This window comes from Pinus tabuliformis, chromosome 1_1, assembly GCF_031772625.1.
Source record: "Pinus tabuliformis cultivar Carrire ecotype Pingquan chromosome 1_1, CPIR1, whole genome shotgun sequence".
Classification (NCBI taxonomy): domain Eukaryota; kingdom Viridiplantae; phylum Streptophyta; class Pinopsida; order Pinales; family Pinaceae; genus Pinus; species Pinus tabuliformis.
Window position 1 is genome coordinate 338,551,467 of NC_142297.1, and position 20,418 is coordinate 338,571,884.

Sequence of the window (20,418 nt, forward strand, 5' to 3'; positions counted from 1 at the left end):
GGTGGAGATTCCAAGGCAGTTTAATATTAGTTGTAGACTAGTCTTGAGCGTACAGGTGTTGCATGTAGTCACATGATCAACCTTAGGAATTGTGCAATTTATTTTGGAAAAAACCTAAATAATAGGGATCTAATTTCTCAAGGAATTGCACAAGGAAATAGGGGCTCAAGCAGAGGTAGAAATTGACAAAGTTTGGGTTTGAGCTTCTTAGTGAGCAGAGGGATAGGTTATTCACTTACGGGTTGTGCACAGTTGAATAAATCAATTGTAATACACCTATATTCATAAGATTGATGCAAGTAGGCATTCGAGTTATTAGAAGATTGCTTTCCCCACGAAAAATATTGTGTGCATGTATTTTATTTCTTATTGCATGTCTGAATTTTTTGTTCTAAATTGTGAATTAACTTTCGTAGAGTAGTAGAGTAGGTATGTGTCTTATGATTTTGAGAAAACTTCATGATGAGTTGCAAGTCTACACCATAATTTCTACATCATATCATAGCAAGATTCACATTAGAGCATGAATTTCAAATTTGTTTCTCAGGAGGTTCGAATTTGCAGTTCAGGGTAGCAAGATCCCTTAGGAACTAAAAATATGACCTTCAACGAGCTGAGGCTAGAGTATTCCTTAGAAGGCAACTCTAATTTCATTGACTGCAAGGATCACATGGAGGAGGTATTCGATGACAATGGATTACTAGAATACATCAAGAGAGATGTTACAAAACTAGCAGAATCTGATGCCCAAAACCTTGCTCAGTCGAAGAAAGTTGTAGCCAAGGTGTGGATAATAATATTGGAGGGAGTACGAGACCACATTGTCAGCAATCTCCATGGGAAAGAAAATCCTTATGGAATGTGGTAGGCACTCACAAATCTGTTCTAGAATAGTAGGGACCACAAAAAGTTGGTGCTCAAGAATAAACTTTGAAATATCAAGATGTAGAAGAATGACTTTACCCTGCAATATCTGAGGAGGTTCACACAAGTTCATGATGAGCTTGCAGGAGTTGGTGTTACTCTTTCAAAGGATGAGTTGTTAAGAATATCCCTCCTGGGCCTTCCCAAGAGTTGGCATACCTATCAAGATTAAGTGAACAAGAGGGAGAAACTACCGAATTGGGAAAACTTATGGTATGACTTGGTACAAGAGGAAATAAGGCAGAATACTAGAGATAGGACCTCATCCAAGTGCAAGGATGAAGAAAAATGTGCATCGGTTGGAAAGGGAAAGAAGGGAAAAGGGGAAGAAATCTCAAACCAAACCACAAACCAACCAAGGGAGAAAGAAGAAATATTTGTCAAAAATTAGAAGAAGGATGACTTGGTAAGAATATCCCTTCTGGACCTTCCCAAGAGTTGGCATATCTATCAAGATTAAGTGAACGGGAGGGAGAAACTACCGAATTGGGAACACTTATGGTACGATTTGGTACAAGAGGAAATAAGGCAAAATACTAGAGATGGGACCTCATCCAAGGGCAAGGATGAAGAAAAATTTGCATTGGTTGGAAAGGTAAAGAAGGGAAAAGGGGAAGAAATCTCAAACCAAACCAGAATCCAACCAAGGGAGAAAGAAGAAAGATTTGTCAAAAATTAAATCCTTCCATTGTTGCGAATACGAGCACTATGCCATGAAGTGCCCACAGAAAGAGGCAAGTGAGAAGACCTTAGGAGGAGCAGTGGGTGAAGCTTTGGATTCATAGTTCAACATTGACTTTACCCTTATCGCATGCATGTCCAACATAGTGATGGGGAGCATGTGGTACTAGGACTCAAGTGCATTGTTCCACATGACAGGGTGTAGAGACGTTTCAGTGACTTGTAGGAGAAAGATCTCCATATGTACATCAAGCTAGGGGATGATGGAAGGTACAACATGACCAGTATTGGTACAGTCAACTTTCAGAGGGAGTCAGGCTCCCCTTTCAAGCTCAAGGATGTCATGTTTGTTGTAGGCCTAACGTAAAATCTCATCTCTGTTGCAGTTTTGGAAGACTATGGTTACGACGTGATCTTCAACAAAGGAAAAACATTCCTGAGACACATAGCCATGAGACAGGTGAAGAAGATCGAGGTTTGTGTGAAGAATCTATATAAGTTAGATGTGGAAGATTGTGTTGCATTAAAAACTAAGGAAGAGAAAGTGCAGGGCCATGATGTAGGTGAACTTTAGCACATAAGCCTTGGCCATTTGCATCATGGCACCTCGAATAGTATACAACAAATATCCACTAGCCTCCCTAAAGGAGCACTTGAGCAGCAGGATGTATGCAAAGGATGTACTTTAGGGAAGTACATAAAATCCGAATTTCATGATCGGGACAACAAAGCGCATGCAGTCCAAGAAAGGATCCACTTTGATGTCTGTGGACCTTTCTTTATAGCCTCCACTGCCCGACACAAATATTTTGTCCTTTTTATTGATGACTTCTCACATAAGTGTTGGATCTCTTCGTGTAGAAGAAAGCTGGGACATTCTCCAAGTTCATATAATTCAAGGCACTGTTTGAGAAAGAAACCAACAAGAAGGTGAAGGCTCTCTGGAGCAATAATGGAGGTGAGTATGTGTTGAATGAATTTAAAAATTTATGTGCGAAAGAAGGTGTTCAACGAGAGTTGACAACACCCCACAACCCACATCAGACTGGGGTGGTTGAGAGAAATATCCATAACATTTTGGGAGCAACAAGGGTGATGTTGCATGACCAAGGCCTACCTTTGCATTTGTGGGTTGAGGCATGAAATACAACAGTTTGTTTGCAGAACTGAAGTTCTCATCGGATTCTTGGCATGATATTACACCGAAGGAGGCTTTCTCGGGAAGAAAGCTGGATGTGTCACACTTCAAGATTTTTGGAGCCTCTGTTTACTGCCATGTCTCCAAAGAATCAAGGAAGAAGCTTTAGTCAACAACAAAATTCAGGGTATTTGTGGGTTACACAAAAACTCCCCACAACTAACATGTGTACTTGCCATCACTCATAATGATAGTTATGTGAAGGGATGTAAATTTTGATGAGGAGAAATCTATGTGGTGCTCTCTTGAGAAGGAGCTTTAGATGCCACCAAAACATGGGATTTTAGCTCAAAAAGAGGAACCTCAACAAGTTGTAGAGCAACCAAAAATTGTGGAGCAGAGAGTGGAGACATTCACTAAAGCAAAACCTCCAAAGAAGGTAGAAAAAGAACTAAGGAAGTTGATATAATTGTGCAGCATGCGAGGGAAAATGTGGGATATCCTTCAAATTTGCGCAAGCAAAGGAGGTCACCTGAGAGTTACACTAGTGACATGGCTCTTATGACTGAGCTTATAGAGATTGAGCCATCCTATTTTGAGGAAGAAATAGAGAAACCTGTATGGTTGATGCAATGGTGGAGGAATATGAATCCATTGCAAAGAACTGTGTTTGGGAAAAGATCCCAAGAACAACATATAAATCAATAGTGGGTTTGAGATGGATCTTCAAGGTGAAGCAGGCAACAAACAAAAGAATAGGGAAGTATAAGGACAGATTTGTGGCCAAGGGGTACTCTCAAGTTGAAGGAATTGACTATGAGGAGACATTTTCTCTTGAAGTAAGGTACTCATCCATTAGATCAATTCTTCGTCTCGCTACACAGATGGGGTGGAATATCCACCAGATGGGTGTAAAAACAACATTTCTGAATAGGGTTATTAAGGAGGAGGTGTACATAGAGTAACAAAAAGGTTTTGAGACATTTGATCAAGAGTCTCATGTGTGCAAACTCAAGTGAGCACTGTATGATCTCAAGCAAGCACCTCATGCTTGGTACACCAAGATCAATAGTTATCTCACCAGTTTGGGCTTCACCATAAGTGAACCAGATGTAAACCTCATCACGTATGGATAGAAGGTAAATTGCTTATTATTGTCTTATATGTTGATAATTTTATTTTAACTAGTGATGAGACGTTGATCATATCTTGCAAGGAGGACCTTGCAAGGGAATTTTAAATGAAGCACATGGGTCTCATGCACTACTTTCTTGGGTTGGAAGTCTGACAAGGTGATGGATAATTATTTGTCTCTCAAGGCAAGTATGAAAATGAGATACTGCAGAGATTCTGCACGGAGAGTTGTAAGAGATAAGTTCAAATTCCTTAGGTACAGGATAGGGGTGGTTGATAATCCCTTTCTTGCAGAGAGGGAGTCTTAAAAAATGTAGCAAGAAATTCTCAATTTGTTTTTTCCTTGATTAAATTGAGAAAAATTGAATTTCCACATCAACAGACAGCTTGGATGCAGTTAACTCATGTGACATGGCTTGTGTCACCTGGTTTACATAGTAAATTCAAGTTGGACGAGTTATATTTCAGTTAAGCATGTATGATTGTTAATTTGTAGCAATCAAAGTTAGTTATCTCAAGTTATTTTCAGTTAAACTAGTTCCATCTGCTTGAGGAACTAGTGGAAGGCCAATTGTGCAGTGGGACTTCAGTCAAACTTAGTGATCATCCAATTAACTAATCAATCAACCCAAAATAGCTAATGCATGGAGAATTCGAGTTCCCCAGCTATGGTGGAGATTCCAAGGTAGTGTAACATCAACTGTAGACTAGCCTTGAGTGTACAGGTGTTGCATACAGTCAGATGATCAACCTTTGGAATTTCACAATCCATTTTTTAAAAATTCCTAAATAATAGGGGCCTAATCTCTCAAGGAATTGCGCAAGGAAATATGGGCTCAAGCAGAGGTAGAAATTTACTAAGTCTGGCTTAGAGCTTCTTAATGAGCAGAGAGACAGGTTATTCACTTGTAGGTTATGCTCAGTTGAGAAAATAAATTGCAATACATTTCTATTGATCATATAAGTGCAAATAGACATTGGGGTTTTTAGCATATTATTTTCCTTAGGAAAAATTTTGTGTGCATGTGTGTTATTTCTTATTGCATGTATGAAATTTTGGTTCTAAATTGTGAATTAACTTCCAAAGAGTAGTAGAGTAGGCTTGTGTCTTATGATTTTGATTAAAACTTCATGAGTAGTTGTAACTCTACACCATAATTTCTACAAGGATGGTGGAGGCAAATTACAGAATATTCGTTAGTAGACAATATGCCTACTTCAAAATATCAATGACAAATTTTGCGAGAAGAAGACGTTGAGAATAAAAGATTGGATTTTCGAAGAATTAGTCACAAAATTCACAAGGGCGGTAATTTTGGTTACAGGTGTGGGGCTAGATGGATTAAATGTAATTTTGGCTGCATGTGTGTAGGTAGACAAGTGAGAGTTACTCCTTTGATTTTTGTCGATGATGTGTTACTATTTGGTAGATTGACCTCTTTTGATCAGTCTTTGGACAACTTATGAATAATATTAAATCTCATATGATTTATTCTTACCCAAATGATGCATTGGTACTGGAGATTTATCATATTTTTGGTGTTATCTCCACTGCATTGGATGTGATTTGAAATATCTTAGATTTATGATCCAACCTAATTGTTATGGAATTAAGGATTGGAGCTGAATTATAGAGAAAATCCATTGTATATTTTATCATGGGCACACAAGACGCTCTCCCTAGGAGGCAAGTTGACTCTAGTTCAAGCAGTCCTTCAGAGCATCTCTGTATATTGGCTTCATATTTTCGCTCTGCCTAAGAATATCAGTAAATGTATCTTTCCGGCTTCATCTTTGCATGGGAAAATTTGTGTCGTAAAGGATAGAGTGGGCCTGGTTGTTGTTTACTCTGTATGGAGGCGATGGATGACTAGAATCATCTATTTCTTTGATTCTCCAGAGTAAAATCAATTTGGAATGGTGTATTTAATACGTTTCATTTAAAGGCATATTAGAACTACTCTTTTGTGGTTTATTGTATTTGGCACTAGATTATTGAATATAAAACATTTGGATCACTTCCAATATACATTGGGGGTTCGACTCAAAGAATGCATTACTGTCCCAAGCTCCTTTGTTGTGATACATCCACCTCCATCCTTGTCAAAAAAGCTAAAGGCCTCCCAGAACTTAGACATAACCTCCATCCCATATTCCTTTAGTAGATAAAACCCTTCTCTCATTTTCTTACCATGGCAATCTATCCTCCATCCCATATTCTCTCATGAGCCCTGTGTAAACCACCATTTCATTCAAGGATGGGGATTTTGATGCCTACTCTAACCATATTTGTTAGATACTTTCCCCCTTTTCTTGCTTATGGTTTCTTGAGTTGGCCTCCTCTAAATATTCCCTACTCTCCTTAAATTATTTGAAAGGTATCCTTTGGCTACTAACCCCATTTTACCATAGATCCTTGACATGTCCCTTGAAATTTTGATTCAGCCCAATGAACTATTTTATGCCAGTGAGTCGAAAGATTTAGATTTCTTTTCCACATATTCATTCATGACCGAACACTATACCACTAGTTCTAAGAATATTGTGGTTACTATCACCACAATAAATGTATATTGTATTTTAGAGGAGATAAGAATTGTATATTTCCCTTTGGGACACTCCAAAAATATTTTGATGCACCCTATTTGTCTAACACTCTACTATACTTTATGACCTTAATTCCCATTCCATGTTCATCCATGTGGATGCAATTTATGATGTTTTAGGACAAACTAATGTCCTTTTCAACTCCCTCTCATCTTCCTTGTCATGTTTTCTAGGACTTGTGTATCCAACAAGAAATTTTGGAGATGAATGACATCAAGGTAGAAAATCAAGGGGTTTTAGGGTCATTTATTTAAGGTTCCCACTAGCATAGTCCCACCATATGATTCACACAAACCCTAAATTGGCGTTTAGTACTATTTCAATTAATTATTAGATGATCATGGTGGTCCATAATTCCAGTTTAAATGTTATGACTCTTCATAGGATATTATTGGAGATACTTTAGGAGACACCTCTTTGGCTAAAGGGTCAAGGAAGGATTTTGACTTCAATATCAAACCATCAACCATATCCTCAACATATCGAACCAACAATCAAGAAGACAACTGAGGTGAAGCATGGGAATCCTCTTTCGCCCATGTTGTTCAGGATATATATCAATGTATGAATGCCTCTACACTCCACCAACTGTGCATCAATAAAAATTTTGTTTGCCCCATTGTCCACCAGGGTGGATACACATTGTCCCAACATTGTGCCTCTGATTGCCAAAATAAATTGGGATTTTCCATGTCAAAATTTTAATTCAAGACTGACCATGCATTGGAAGGCCATTAACACAATATTAGGACATAAAAATTGAATAGTTGACACAATACCAAATAAAATACATACATTGAGTTTTTTCTCACAAGGTATCTAGATGCTAATTGAGAAAGTTCCCACAAAGAGAGAAAGGCAATGTCATGATACATTGTTCAATTTGTAATCAAGAGCATTATCTTGAATAAGGGAGAAGTAACATTTAGTTTCTTTCTCATATACAAAGGCAAAATTATGAATCAATTTCAAATGCCTTTTGTGAAGCAATGTTGTTGTAAAGGGTGTTAGAAAGCTTGCATTGTAGGCAAGGCCCTCACACCATACTAGATTCTTTTAACCAAAGCATGTTAACCATGTCCAATGATCTCAAATTTCATGAGCATGTTCAATGAGTGACCATAAATGAGGGGTGTCAGAGTGGCTAATAATCATAGCTTATAGTGGATCATTGTCATCGTACATAACATCTATGGTCCAAGTCATTTGTTTGGTGCCCAATATTGGTGAATCATTGTATTACATCATGGTAGCATATCTTGCCTTTTTTAAAGAAAAAATATATTGAAAATAAATTAAGTTATGTCTCATGCAAATGTTCAATATTGTTGTGTTGTGAGTGGCTTTCATATTACATGTATCATATATCTATAATCACTTATTTCAAGCCTACCTTAAGAAATAAACGAAGAGTTGCATGGCCTTTTCATAATAAGGACTCCCACCAACTCCTCTCCTCGTAGCAATCTTTCAAATGTTAGCCCATAAATAAAAAACATGCCCTTGTTTCTCTAGTTTGCAAACCCTTGGATAGATATGACAGTGAACTCCTACCAACCACTCCTTTAACCATCTATTGAATGCCTTTTATTAGTATGTGTAAATGATTTTGATTGATTCCTGGAGAGGTGTGAAATCTGATTTTGCATTGACATAATACAAACACCAAACTTAACCTGTGGTAGCCAAAATTTCAGCCTTACAACTCTCTCATCCAATATTAAATAGTTCACTAATTAGTCAAGGGGTAATCTCCTTAACAATATATTAAATATTAGAAGCATTCATATTAATTGAAAAAATAAGAATATTATTTAATATTAAGTTATAATCCAGGTAGCTACCAAGTTGACATATGATACCCCCTTGTTTGTGAGACAAGGGATGCCCTCCATTCAATGCTTTAACTATTTAATCTATGTGTGTACATACCTTAATTTCCATTGGATCGAATCCTGTGACCTTTAAAGAGGAAACACTTTAACACAAATCGAACATGTAAATACAAACTTAATTTGTATATGTATCAAATTTTGAGAGTTGCATGGAATGCTTAATTTTGTATAGAAGCAAGGGAAAACTTGAAAGGTTGATCAAAACAAGCATGTATGGTCAATTATGATTATCATAGGTATATTAGTTTGGTGTTCCCAATCCAAAACTTGCACACTTTGTTACTATTGTTAAAGGCATGTCATGATGGTTTACTAGTGTAACATCATGTACATTTAGTTGTGTCTATTAAAGGCATGTTATTTCAATGACAAAACCAATGGTTTGTCAACTTGGTCAGCTTAGTGAGCTATGTGTTAATCATCTCAATGAAAAAAATATAAGGTGAATTAGCTTAGCCATTGACATGCACATTCCATTGTCACTATTAGTGACATGTTAGGTTGGATATTAATATGTATTTTTAATTAACATTATCTAGGAGATTAGCCGAATCAACATGCATGTTTGACTACAACTGTGGGAGATATGTTAGATAGGTCAACCCCATCAACAACATTTATGTTCAATTGCACATGTTAGAGGCATGACACAATGGTCAATTGATTAGTTAACATGTACATTTTGGTTATCACTATTAAAGTTGTGTTAGGTTGGTTAACTTGTTCAATGACTTGTATGTTTGGTTACAATTATTAAAGCCTCACTTGATTATTTAATGAAGTAAATGGAGTGCAAGTCTAGTTACCATTGTCGAAGGCATGTTTTGGTGGTTAAATTAGTTAACATCATATACATTCAACTATGATTGTTAGAGCCATCCAAGGCTATTAAACCCATTTAAAGTAGTGCATAACATCGATGGGGGCTTGCTTATTGCATTGTGTGTGTTTTTTTTTTGTAAGTCGAAGATTTTTCATTAATAAAAAAGAATGTACAAGGGCGTCAAAATGCACGGCTTATAATTATTTATATATTTAATGTATTATGCCTTTCATTAAAAAGAGGAAATAGACTTTGGGGGATAGGGGAAATGGCGTTGTCTAGGGGAAACGTTGGTCTCATCTATCTCATCTTCACTCTCCCTTCCCTATCATTAGCAACCCTCTCCTTTTTTTCTTTATCCACCAACACCAATAATAGACTTTTTGTGAAGAAGTAGCATTGGATGACTCAGAACGAGGGTTAGAGCTCATATGTTTATCTTGGGTTTCTCCTTGGGGTTTCTGAGCTTACGTATCTTGCTTTAAATTCTTCTTAAATGTCCCAACAATATCCTTTCCCATCTCTTGTTCATGAAACTTCAGCTTGCGAGCACAATATTCATCCTAAATTTCCTTTGAAGATTCATGTAGCCATTTTGCACCGAGGCCTATTCCTGGGGGGGAGATTGGGAGGATCTACATTTGTCAACAGACCTTTTTATTGTTGTCCCATGATGCCCTAAACTTTATAGCCCATGTTTGTAGCCAAGATATACCCTCTTCCATATGTAAACTATTTATCAGATTGAGAAAAAGAGAAGACTGAGCTCTTCCATGAGCTTTTATTTGAAGATGAGAATGACAGTGAAATGTTCATTTTTAACTGTACACCTAAACAAGCTTGAGACCCTTCCACCTCACTGGCTTAAAATCTGGACTCAAACCATGGCATAATGTGACATTTTGAAGCGTGTCACTCTAGTCCCTTTGACAAGGAGTGACATGACACCTTTTGTGAAAGAGCAACAAGAGACTGTCGCCTCTTGCCCCTTTGAAAGTGGTGAAACTTTTTAGAAAAAGGGTAAATGTCTAAAAACATCATGGAAAAAGGTTTCCAAAAATTTAAGAATGATTCCATTTTATTGAATCACTACTACAAGAGACTATCACCTCTTCCCCCTTTGAAAAAGGTGAAACTGTCTAGAAAAAAAATATATCTAAAAACATCATGAAAAAAAGTTTCCAAAGCATTTAAAAATGATTTCATTCCATTGAATCACTACTACATGAATTCATCTTAAAATTTCATTTTATTTATTAAATTTATCATAATCAAAATTCCCCATGGAAGACATTGAGAGGCATTAGAAGATATATATATTTTTTTCATAAGAGCTTGTTAAAACATACCATGGCAATTTAATAACTTTATTTAAGACATTTTGTCTCCTGCGTACCAGTCACCAAATAAAATTTCGAGGTGGGCGATGCCATTTTTGTTCAAACCCTCAAGGAGCACCCTCGAGGAGCTTTCAAGAATGGAAGAAGAACAATGGGCGACACAATTTTGTTCATACACTGGATTTTTGAATTTTGGAGAAGGTTTCAGAAATTTTGTTCAAACCATGAATTTTTGAATTCTGGAGGAGGTTTCAGTAATGGAGACCAAAGTTTTGCTACGAGTATCCTATTTTTCCCTTCTAGTTTGATAGAGGCAGGGGATTTTTGGGGTTTTGTGTAGGGAATGGGACACCTAACTGGAACTTGTGCAGCTCCTTGATTTCGATATTGAACCCCAGACCCACATAAGGTTCAAACAGGGCTTTTCCTTTCCACCGTCACCCAAAAAATGCCCCTCTCTCTCTATAGGTTGTTGCCTTCTCCCCCATGGCAGTGAAAGATGTTGATAGACCTATTCCAGAAATTCTGGACTCGAGTAACTGATGAAAAAGCTTCAATTGTTGGACATCCCCTTCGAAATCATACATTTTCCCTAGCACAGGCAACAAAAACCCCTCTGAGGCTGCTGCGGCAAAGGCCGTTGATAAATTTGGGGAAGAAGGAAAAAAACATTCATGGAGCCCGTCGACCCACTGAGCCTTGGCAAGGAACTTTCGACTGTATCCATTTCTTGCAGTGGTAAGTCTCTATCTGACTCCAGTTCTATTATCGAATTTCTGTCTTTGGAAGATTTGATGGTTATTGAAACCAGAGTAAATTAAAGGAAAGGAAAAGCCATAGTAAATTAAATTCAGTTTGAATCCTTCAAATAAAATAGACTTCTTTGACTAAGACTAATTCTATCCTAGCTTTAACTGATGGAATGCAAATTTGGTAGCTATGAAAAATAATGTGTAGCATGCATCGAGCATGGGTACTAGAAATTACTAATTAGAGTATATAAAGATTTTTTAAACCCAAGATGTAAAAATCATATAAAAAGTGATGGCTCTAGGCTAAACCCACATGTGTCTCCTGATTCCCTCAATGAGTTGATATGAGAAGAAATGTTAAGATGCATTTGGCTTAGACACCAATAACAGTCATACCTATTTAAATGAGATTTTAGAACATTGTGTTTCAGATTTCAAGATCCTTGAAATGATCTTTATTTGTCATGAATCCCCTTTCCTTTGATACCAGAATCTCATAGACGCACAAAGGTTGATCCTTTACCTTCAATAAGCATCTACCCAATGGAAAAGCGCGAACACTATTTTTCAAACCCTCTTGATTGATGTCCAAGGGCTGAGGATACTTCACCTTTTCTAGCCTTTTACACTTCTCTGTGAGACAAACAAAGCCCTAATACAAGGCTGAAGTCATGTCAATGAGATAAAGAATAATATTATATATGAGCTTAGATGCTATAGCTTTAGATTGATTTTATATAAACCTGCAACAGAGAAGGAATTTCGAGTGAGACACTATCTCCAAACCAAATTCAATTCAAGGGTGATTTCATAATAGAAGATTTGACTCTAAAGCAATCAAAGCTTCCTGGCTCTATTCATGACAAAAGGCCTTATATATAGATCATTTGACCAACAATTTGATGAAGAGCTCTATCCTAGAGATGCTTGATTGATGGGGGCTTGATCTCATTTTCTTTCTGGGATCTGCAACCTAGAATTTTGTAGTAGGAGTTTCAGTGCTTCACGATGACTCATCTTTAAAGAGGAAGGAGGTTAGTGTTGTCAGAAAACTTCTTGTGATTTCTTTCTTCTTTGCTTGGGCTTGCCCTCATCTTAGCTCTAATACCTTGCCCTCACCTTAACTTTGATACCATTCTGGCGGGGCAAGCTAAACATGACAACAATAGATGTAAGAAGTTGTAGATTCCTGTGTTGTCTATATTTTAGCTTCTAGAACATCATATGTTTTATTGCCAATTTCTGCTAAATTTAAAATTGACTTACTGATCTGAGAAGAGGGCTTGCAATGCTAATAAGCTCTTCCTCAGTGCATGTTGGCACACTCAAGTTTTTTTAAAGGACCAAATGTTTCTTGTACAAAATTCGAAGCAGACGACAACATGCAACATGTTTTCTGAGAATCAAAACAACTTCTAGAAGTGCTATGACATTAATCCAACACTATGTTTATAAACCAGTTCATACTAATGGACACAGGATATGTAAAATGTATTCGTTAACAAAATTTTTCTTTGTTGGCTAGTTTAAAGCTTACAACCTTACTCCTATCTTGAAAAAAGGGTACTTGCTTCCCTTTCACTTCATAGGTATATGAAAACCCAGTTTTGTAAGCACCCATAACCATGAATATTATACCAACTCCCTATGGTTAGTGCATCAATAATGTAAGTGTAACACTCATCCATGTGGCAGTCATAAGGAATTTAGGTAAGGTTTTACTAACACTGGCATCCCAGACCATTAAGATCTATCCATGGCCTCAAAATGATGTATTTCCTTTACTCAATAGAACACTCATCATTTCTCTTCCCCAATCATCAAATTTTTTATCTTCATTCTGAATGAGAAATCAATCAACAAGTCACCATTTTAAATGTTAGATCACAATATGTTTAGCTTCTCTCTCGTGCTTATACTATACTATTCTTGCAGCTTCAGAATTGCGAATCTTAAACACAGTCTCATGATGTGCATTCAGGGAGGCATAATTCACCCTTGCTTTGCATCAAATTACCCCCCTATCATTCCATTTACCTTTACATGGCTCAATGCAAGGCATGCCAAGTCGGTACCTGGTCAGTTAAATTAGTAAGTTGAGGAGTGTCATATATACCCAACACTGCCTGCTTGTTCTTCTTCTTCCTATGTCGTAGTGTATCAACAGTCAGCCAAATTGGTGAGGATCCCCATTAATAATAACATCTATGTTGGCATCTGAATCCGAATGACATGTTTCCCTTAATTATATGTTTTGTTTTTTTAACCAAAAAGGCTAACAAAGATAGAGACCCTCAAATATGTCTACTTCCGACCCCTATGCTCGTTTTCATCTAGGTTTTTACCATGTCAGTGTCCCTTTCTTTCTCAAAACTGCATGAAATCAGTTGATCTATCCATTTCGTAATGCCTTTGGTAAATTTTTATATCAAATGCTTTGAAGTATATATGAGATCTAAGGGTTTTTTTGGTTGTTGCTAACTTCATATATTTCTGCTAACCATGATATGGGTTTGATGTAGAGGATTATGATTGAGTAAGGGTTGCATTGCTCGATGTCTTTTTAGGAGGAGGATAAAGGGAAAAGTGGTGTTAGGGTTGAGAGCTAAAGATGCCTGTGAAAAGAGGTACGTGGAATGGAGGGTGGTAGGGCTACCAGCGTGGTAGAAATGGAGGATGGGGAGGTCGGGGTTTTCATCATTGAATAGTTTTGGTGGGCTTCCTTGTTATCTTTGTGGTCATGCCATTGGGATTTCTGGCAGCTAGGTTTTGTCACTCCGCATGTACATCTACGACTGGTAAGCTTCTTCCTTCCCTCTTCCCTCGCTGGTAAGCTTCTTCTTGCCCTCCTCCCTTGTCAGGCTGCTTCTGTCTCTTTTTTTGGGGTAGGTCAACATTTAATTTATCTTTATTGGCAAGCATGCCCTTTCTTAATCTGGTAGTATTACAATGAAGTGTAAACTTCTTACAACATTCAGGTAAGATCTCCATTACAATGAAGTGTAGTCGTCTTATACTATTTTAGAAAGATCCCTTTCATTGAGAACCCATTGAATAATGTATTTATGTGATTTGAGCCCTGGCGGGGAATTATCATCACCCTCGGTTAACCATTGAACCAAGACCCCATGGACTTGATTCGAACTTTGATTTTCCTTCACCACCCACGGTTAACCATTGAACCAAAAACCCATGGACCTACTTTGGAATTTGATTTTCCTTTTAGTTTTTTTCGTAGGATCTGAAGGCATAGATGTTATCAAACATACTTTCCTCGCTTATTGTCAAAAGTTTAGCACCTCTAGCATTTTTCCAGACATTTTGTGAGTTTTCTTTATAGGTTTCCTTTCATTTGATCTGTGTGAAGTTGTGAACTCCATCTCTGCATTAACACGGTACAATACCTACCGGGAGAAAGATTCAAAGTTTGTACCTCTCTCATGCAAGAGCAAAGGTTTTACCAACTGCCCCTAGGGTAATTTCCCTTGCCAAAGATAATGAAACCATTCATCCCGATAGCAAGAAATAACAATGCTCTTTCCATTTTTTAACAAAGGGAAATGCATATGACTGGTAAATTCGCTGGACAACTGCTCGGTGAATTCGCTGGGCACTCCTCATTCTAAGTAGGATGGTACTAAGTGTGCGCTGGATTCTGCATAAGCTGGATGGGTATTATAAAAATATATTTGTTAAGAGTTCAGTTCAACATCTTACTCATGGGAATTGAATCTTGTGGGAATTGAATCTGGGTGGGAAGGTTAACAATCATTCTTCCTTTCCACTCATTATCCAAGCCAGACCCACTTTCCATCCATAAAGCTAAATCCACTTCTCATCAGTCAAGCTAAAACCAGTTCTGATCCACCCAACCTAGACCTAATTCACAACGACAATCTTGTTCACCAGCTACTTTCTGCTATACATATCATTTTCACACTATTCCCATAGTGTTCGAAGCACATTGGCCAAAACAAACGATAGATATTATACACACCATTTTATTATTGATGTGTAATGAAATCTCGATCTTAGCATATGCATGATAGCAAAGAAACCCCCTTTTTAGTGTTTCATTATTTTTATAGATATTCTTCTCCATCAAGTTTTTCTACCTGAACTTTTATGCATTTTTTGTCATTTAAAACAGCAGGGCACAACTTTTCAGGAGATGGATCTGTTAGAATGGTATTCTCTTTCCACATCTTGAAAACCAATTTTATTTTTCTATGGCGATTTTTTTCTTTTTCAGGATCTGGGCAAGGCACTTGCACTTACGTTAGTCTAATCCCAGAAAAATAAATAGTGTCCCTAAACTGAAATTTAATCGACCTGAGTGGATTGAAATAGAGAGGAATTATTGAGGATACTAGAGCTTTGTCATATGTTTAAAATCACTCTTATCTATTTATCTGTGGGGTTCACAGGAACAGGCAGATGACTGGAGAAAGCAAAGTTTAACAGAGAGCATTGAATCTCTTTTCCCAAAGGAGGCAAGTATAATAAACCTGCTGCATTTGGATATCTTAAATTTGATTTCTCCCCTATTGAGCAGAGAATTGAAAATAAATTTTATTTACTGGGTAGGTGATTGATGTCATAATAGCTAACACAGAGGACTGGGGAACTCTAAACTTAAATATTTTTGGACATAATGATTTATCTTCCTCATGGGTATTAGAAAAGCCATCCGAAGTAAACCAAAGGGATATTACTAACTCTGAGGTACAATTGGTGAATATTTTGGTTATTTTCTCTATTGAACATGTAAGGAAACATATGTGATGATGATCTATGTAGTTGAGTAGGGTTGTATTAAGCAGGAAGTGAAAACTGACATTGGTAGGGGTGCTTCTCTATTTCTAACAATGTACATCAAGGAGAGGCAAACGAATTCTGGAGACAGCTCAGAAAAGTTACATTTGCAACAAGATTGTGTGATCTTCAATGAAGAAGGCAAGGAAAATCTTGAGGAGGGTTAAATGAATGATGAGGTGCAGAAAAAAACTTCCAATGACGAAGAACTTCTTACGAGGTTTCAAGAGGATGACACAAGAAGTGAACATCGAGACGTCAAAGAGAATGCTCTTGATGGTAAGATTTTCCCTGGTTAACTGGTCTATGATGTTGGTAGCCTACTGTAAGGTAATGTCTAGTCAAACTCCCAGGACAATGGTTGTTGTAATGCATACCATTTGCAGCTTGAAGGAAGTCCAACAAAAGTTTCATGGAGGGTAAAATTCTTTGCTGCACTAGATCGCTACTTTTTGTTCTCATGGAAAAGGGAATTGTTATATTATTTTCCAAAATCCTTTTTGAATGTTACTTCTCAATAGAAATTTTTTATATTTCTTAGATTTTAGCATAGTATGCTTTAATTTATAATAGTTTAATGCTTACATCAATTGAGACAAAAGAGGAGGGAGAAAAGGTCAATAGAGCTAATTCAATAGGATGAAGAAAAATGAGTTGAGCTTGAAAACGCAACAATTAAATGTTCCAAGGAGGTAGATTCTGCTATCGTGGGAAAATACAACATTTGGAGGTGGGAGAATGAGAACGAAAATTCTGACTCCATTGTTAGATTGATGTGAGACCAAATTATCATGGCTAGGGTGTATTCAAGCATTTCCCTGGCTAGGAATAATCTTGATTTATACCATGAATTGATGCTTCGTATTAAAGAATGTCAGCATACATTGGGTGAGTGTAATGCAGATTCTGATCTACCTCAAAGGTAATAGTTTTCACATTGGCTACTTCTAAATCAAGAGTAGTAAGTGCTTCCATTTGCATTTGGTGTTAATATCCTTTGTTTCTTTAAAATTTTCAGTCTTTGTGTCAATCTTTCTGCTTTTCATTCTCTTTTTCATGGCCGATAATTGATATGAATGTTTCAGTGCACCTGAGAAGATCAAGGCTATGGGTCATTTCCTATCCAAGGCTAGAGAACAATTTTATGATTGTGCGACAGTAACAAAGAAGTTGCGAGCCATGCTTCAGTCTGCAGATGGGCAAGTAAGGACCTTGAAAAAGTAAATTACATTTTTAAGTCAGAAGGTAGCAAAGACTGTTCCCAAGGGCCTGCACTATCTGTCCATGCGATTGACCATGGATTATTACTTGCTTGCCCTTGAAAAGCAAAATTTCCTAAAATGGGCAAGTTGGAGGATCCAACTCTTTATCACTATGCATTATTTTTTGACAATGTATTGGCTGCATCTGTGGTTGTGAATTTAACTGTCATGAATGCTAAGGTGAAGTGTTATTAATTTAAAATACTCTAAAGTTTGGAAGTCCAACAGTTTTGTTGCATTTTACATTTTATATTTGGATCTCATTGTAGGTGATTTACTTGTGTTTGGAGGAACCTCAGAAACATGTATTTCATCTTGTCACAGACAAGTTAAATTTTGGGGCCATGAAAATGTGGTTTTTACTTAATCCCCCAAGGAAAGTTGTGATACATGTAGAAAATGTTGATGATTTTAAATGGCTCAATTCCTCCTATTTCCCTATGCTTCGCCAACTTGAATCCGCAGCTATGAAAGAGTATTATTTCAAGGCAGATCACTCAACTACACTCTCAGCACGTTCCTCCAATTTGAAATATATAAATCCAAAATATTTATCCATGCTAAATCATCTTCATTTCTATCTTCCACAAGTTTATCCCAAACTGGACAAGATCCTTTTCTGGGATGATGATATTGTGGTGCAGAAATATTTGATGCCCTTGTGGTCAGTAGATCTTCATGGAAAGGTTAATGGTTCAGTGGAAACTTGTGGAAAAAGCTTTCGCCGGTTTGAAAAATACCTTACTTTTTCCAATCTGCACATAGCTAGGCACTTTGATCCTAATGCTTGTGGTTGGGCATATGGGATGAATGTATTTGACCTCAAAGAATGGAGGAAACAAGATATAACTAGAATATATCACAAGTGGCAAAACATGGTAAGTGTGTAGTGTGGTTTATTTATGTTAATTCGTGTGATGCTTACTTTAAAGTATTTGAAGTAAATACGAAGTAATTAGCGAGAAAACTTAATGGGTTTTTCTTTGTTCGATTTCAAAGTTTTTCTTTTATTTTATGTCAGAATGAGGATAGAGTGTTGTGGAAGCTTGGAACACTACCCCTTGGATTTTCACTTTGGTTGCTTCTAAATCAAGAGTCGTAAGTGTTTCCATTTGCATTTTGTGTTCATATCCTTTGTTTCTTTTAAAGTTGCAGTCTCTGTGTTAATCTTTCTGCTTTTCATTCTCTTTTTCATGACCGATAATTGATATGAATGTTTCAGTGCACCTGAGAAGATCAAGGCTATGGGTCATGTCATGGGCTAGAGAACAATTTTATGGCTGTGCGATAGTAACAAAGAAGTTGTAAGCCATGCTTCAGTCTGCAGATGAGCAAGTAAGGGCCTTGGAAAAGTAAAGTAAATTTTTAAGTCAGGTGCCAACAAAGTCTGTTCCGAAGGGCCTGCACTGTCTATCCATGCGATTGACCATAGATTATTACTTTCTTCCTCTTGAAAAGCGATAATTTCCTAAAAAGGACAAGTTTTTGGATCTGACTCTTTATCACTATGCATTATTTTCTGACAATGTATTGGCTGCAACTGTGGTTGTGAATTCAACTGTCATGAATGCTAAGGTGAAGTGTTATTAATTTAAATTAATCTAAAGTTTGGAAGTCCAACAGTTTTGCTGCATTTTACATTTAATATTTGCATCTCATTGTAGGTGATTTACATGTGTTTGCAGGAATCTAAGAAACATGTATTTCATCTCATCACAAACAAGTTAAATTTTGGGGCCATGAAAATGTGGTTTTTACTTAATTCCCTAGGGAAAGCTACGATACATGTAGAAAATGTTGATGATTTTAAATGGCTCAATTCCTCCTATTTCCCTGTGCTTTGCCAACTTGAATCCGTAGCTATGAAAGAGTATTATTTCAAGGCAGATCACTCGACTACACTCTCAGCACATTCCTCCAATTTGAAATATATAAATCCAAAATATTTATCCATGCTAAATCATCTTCATTTCTATCTTCCACAAGTTTATCCGAAAATGGACAAGATCCTTTTCTTGGATGATGATATTGTGGTGCAGAAATATTTGACGCCCTTGTGGTCAGTAGATCTTCATGGAAAGGTTAATGGTTCAGTGGAAACTTGTGGAGAAAGCTTTCACTGGTTTGACAAATACCTTAATTTTTCCAATCCCCACATAGCCAGGCACTTTGATCCCAATGCTTGTGGTTGGGCATATGGGATGAATGTATTTGATCTCAAAGAATGGGAGAAACAAGATATAACTGGAATATATCACAAGTGGCAGAACACGGTAAGTGTGTAGTGTGGTTTATTTATGTTAATTCCTGTGATGATTACTTTAAATTATTTGAAGTAAATCCGAAGTAATTATGGTATTTCGGAATGACGATAGAATGTTGTGGAAGCTTGGAAAACTACCCCCTGGATTGAACATTTTATGGCTTGACCCATCCTTTCGACAAGGCTTGGCATGTGCTGGGTTTAGGATATAATCCTAGCGTGGACTGTTCAGAGATTGGCAATGCAGTTGTTGTTCATTACAATGGGAACATGAAACCTTGGTTAGAGCTGGCAATGATGAAGTGCAGGCCTTACTAGAGAAAATATATAAAATATGATCATCCTTTATTACAACAATGCAATATAAATGAATAGTTGTTTCCTCAAGATTTATACTGCAATATATTGTCAAATGTAAAGTGTAAAGGCCCTTGATTCTGGTTGATAATTCATTCTAATTCATTTGTTTTTGGAGTTCCACAGAAGGTTTCTAGTTTATGGCTTAATGAGTCAGGTTTTTGGAGGTGAAGTGGCCTAGCCAAGTTTAATATTTACAAATTTTATGTCCTCATTGTATTCCTTCATAGTTGGAAGTAAAATCCTATATAAGTATCTTTTCTTTGTTAGTTAATATTTCTCTTTCATCAAGTAATTACACAAATTGTTCTTCCAAGAACACAAAGAAGTATGAGACACAAAGATTTAGGCTTTCAAGGCAGGGAAAAACCTCTCAATAAGGGAAAACCCAACAATCCTCCTCTGATTGTATTTATTCAAAATGAGA

At 36.9% G+C, this 20,418-nt stretch overlaps 1 pseudogene; it reads left to right on the plus strand.

The window, feature by feature from the left end:
* Positions 1-17,449: 17,449 nt before the first annotated feature.
* Positions 17,450-20,009, plus strand: LOC149212951 (polygalacturonate 4-alpha-galacturonosyltransferase-like; annotated as a pseudogene).
* Positions 20,010-20,418: the final 409 nt, after the last annotated feature.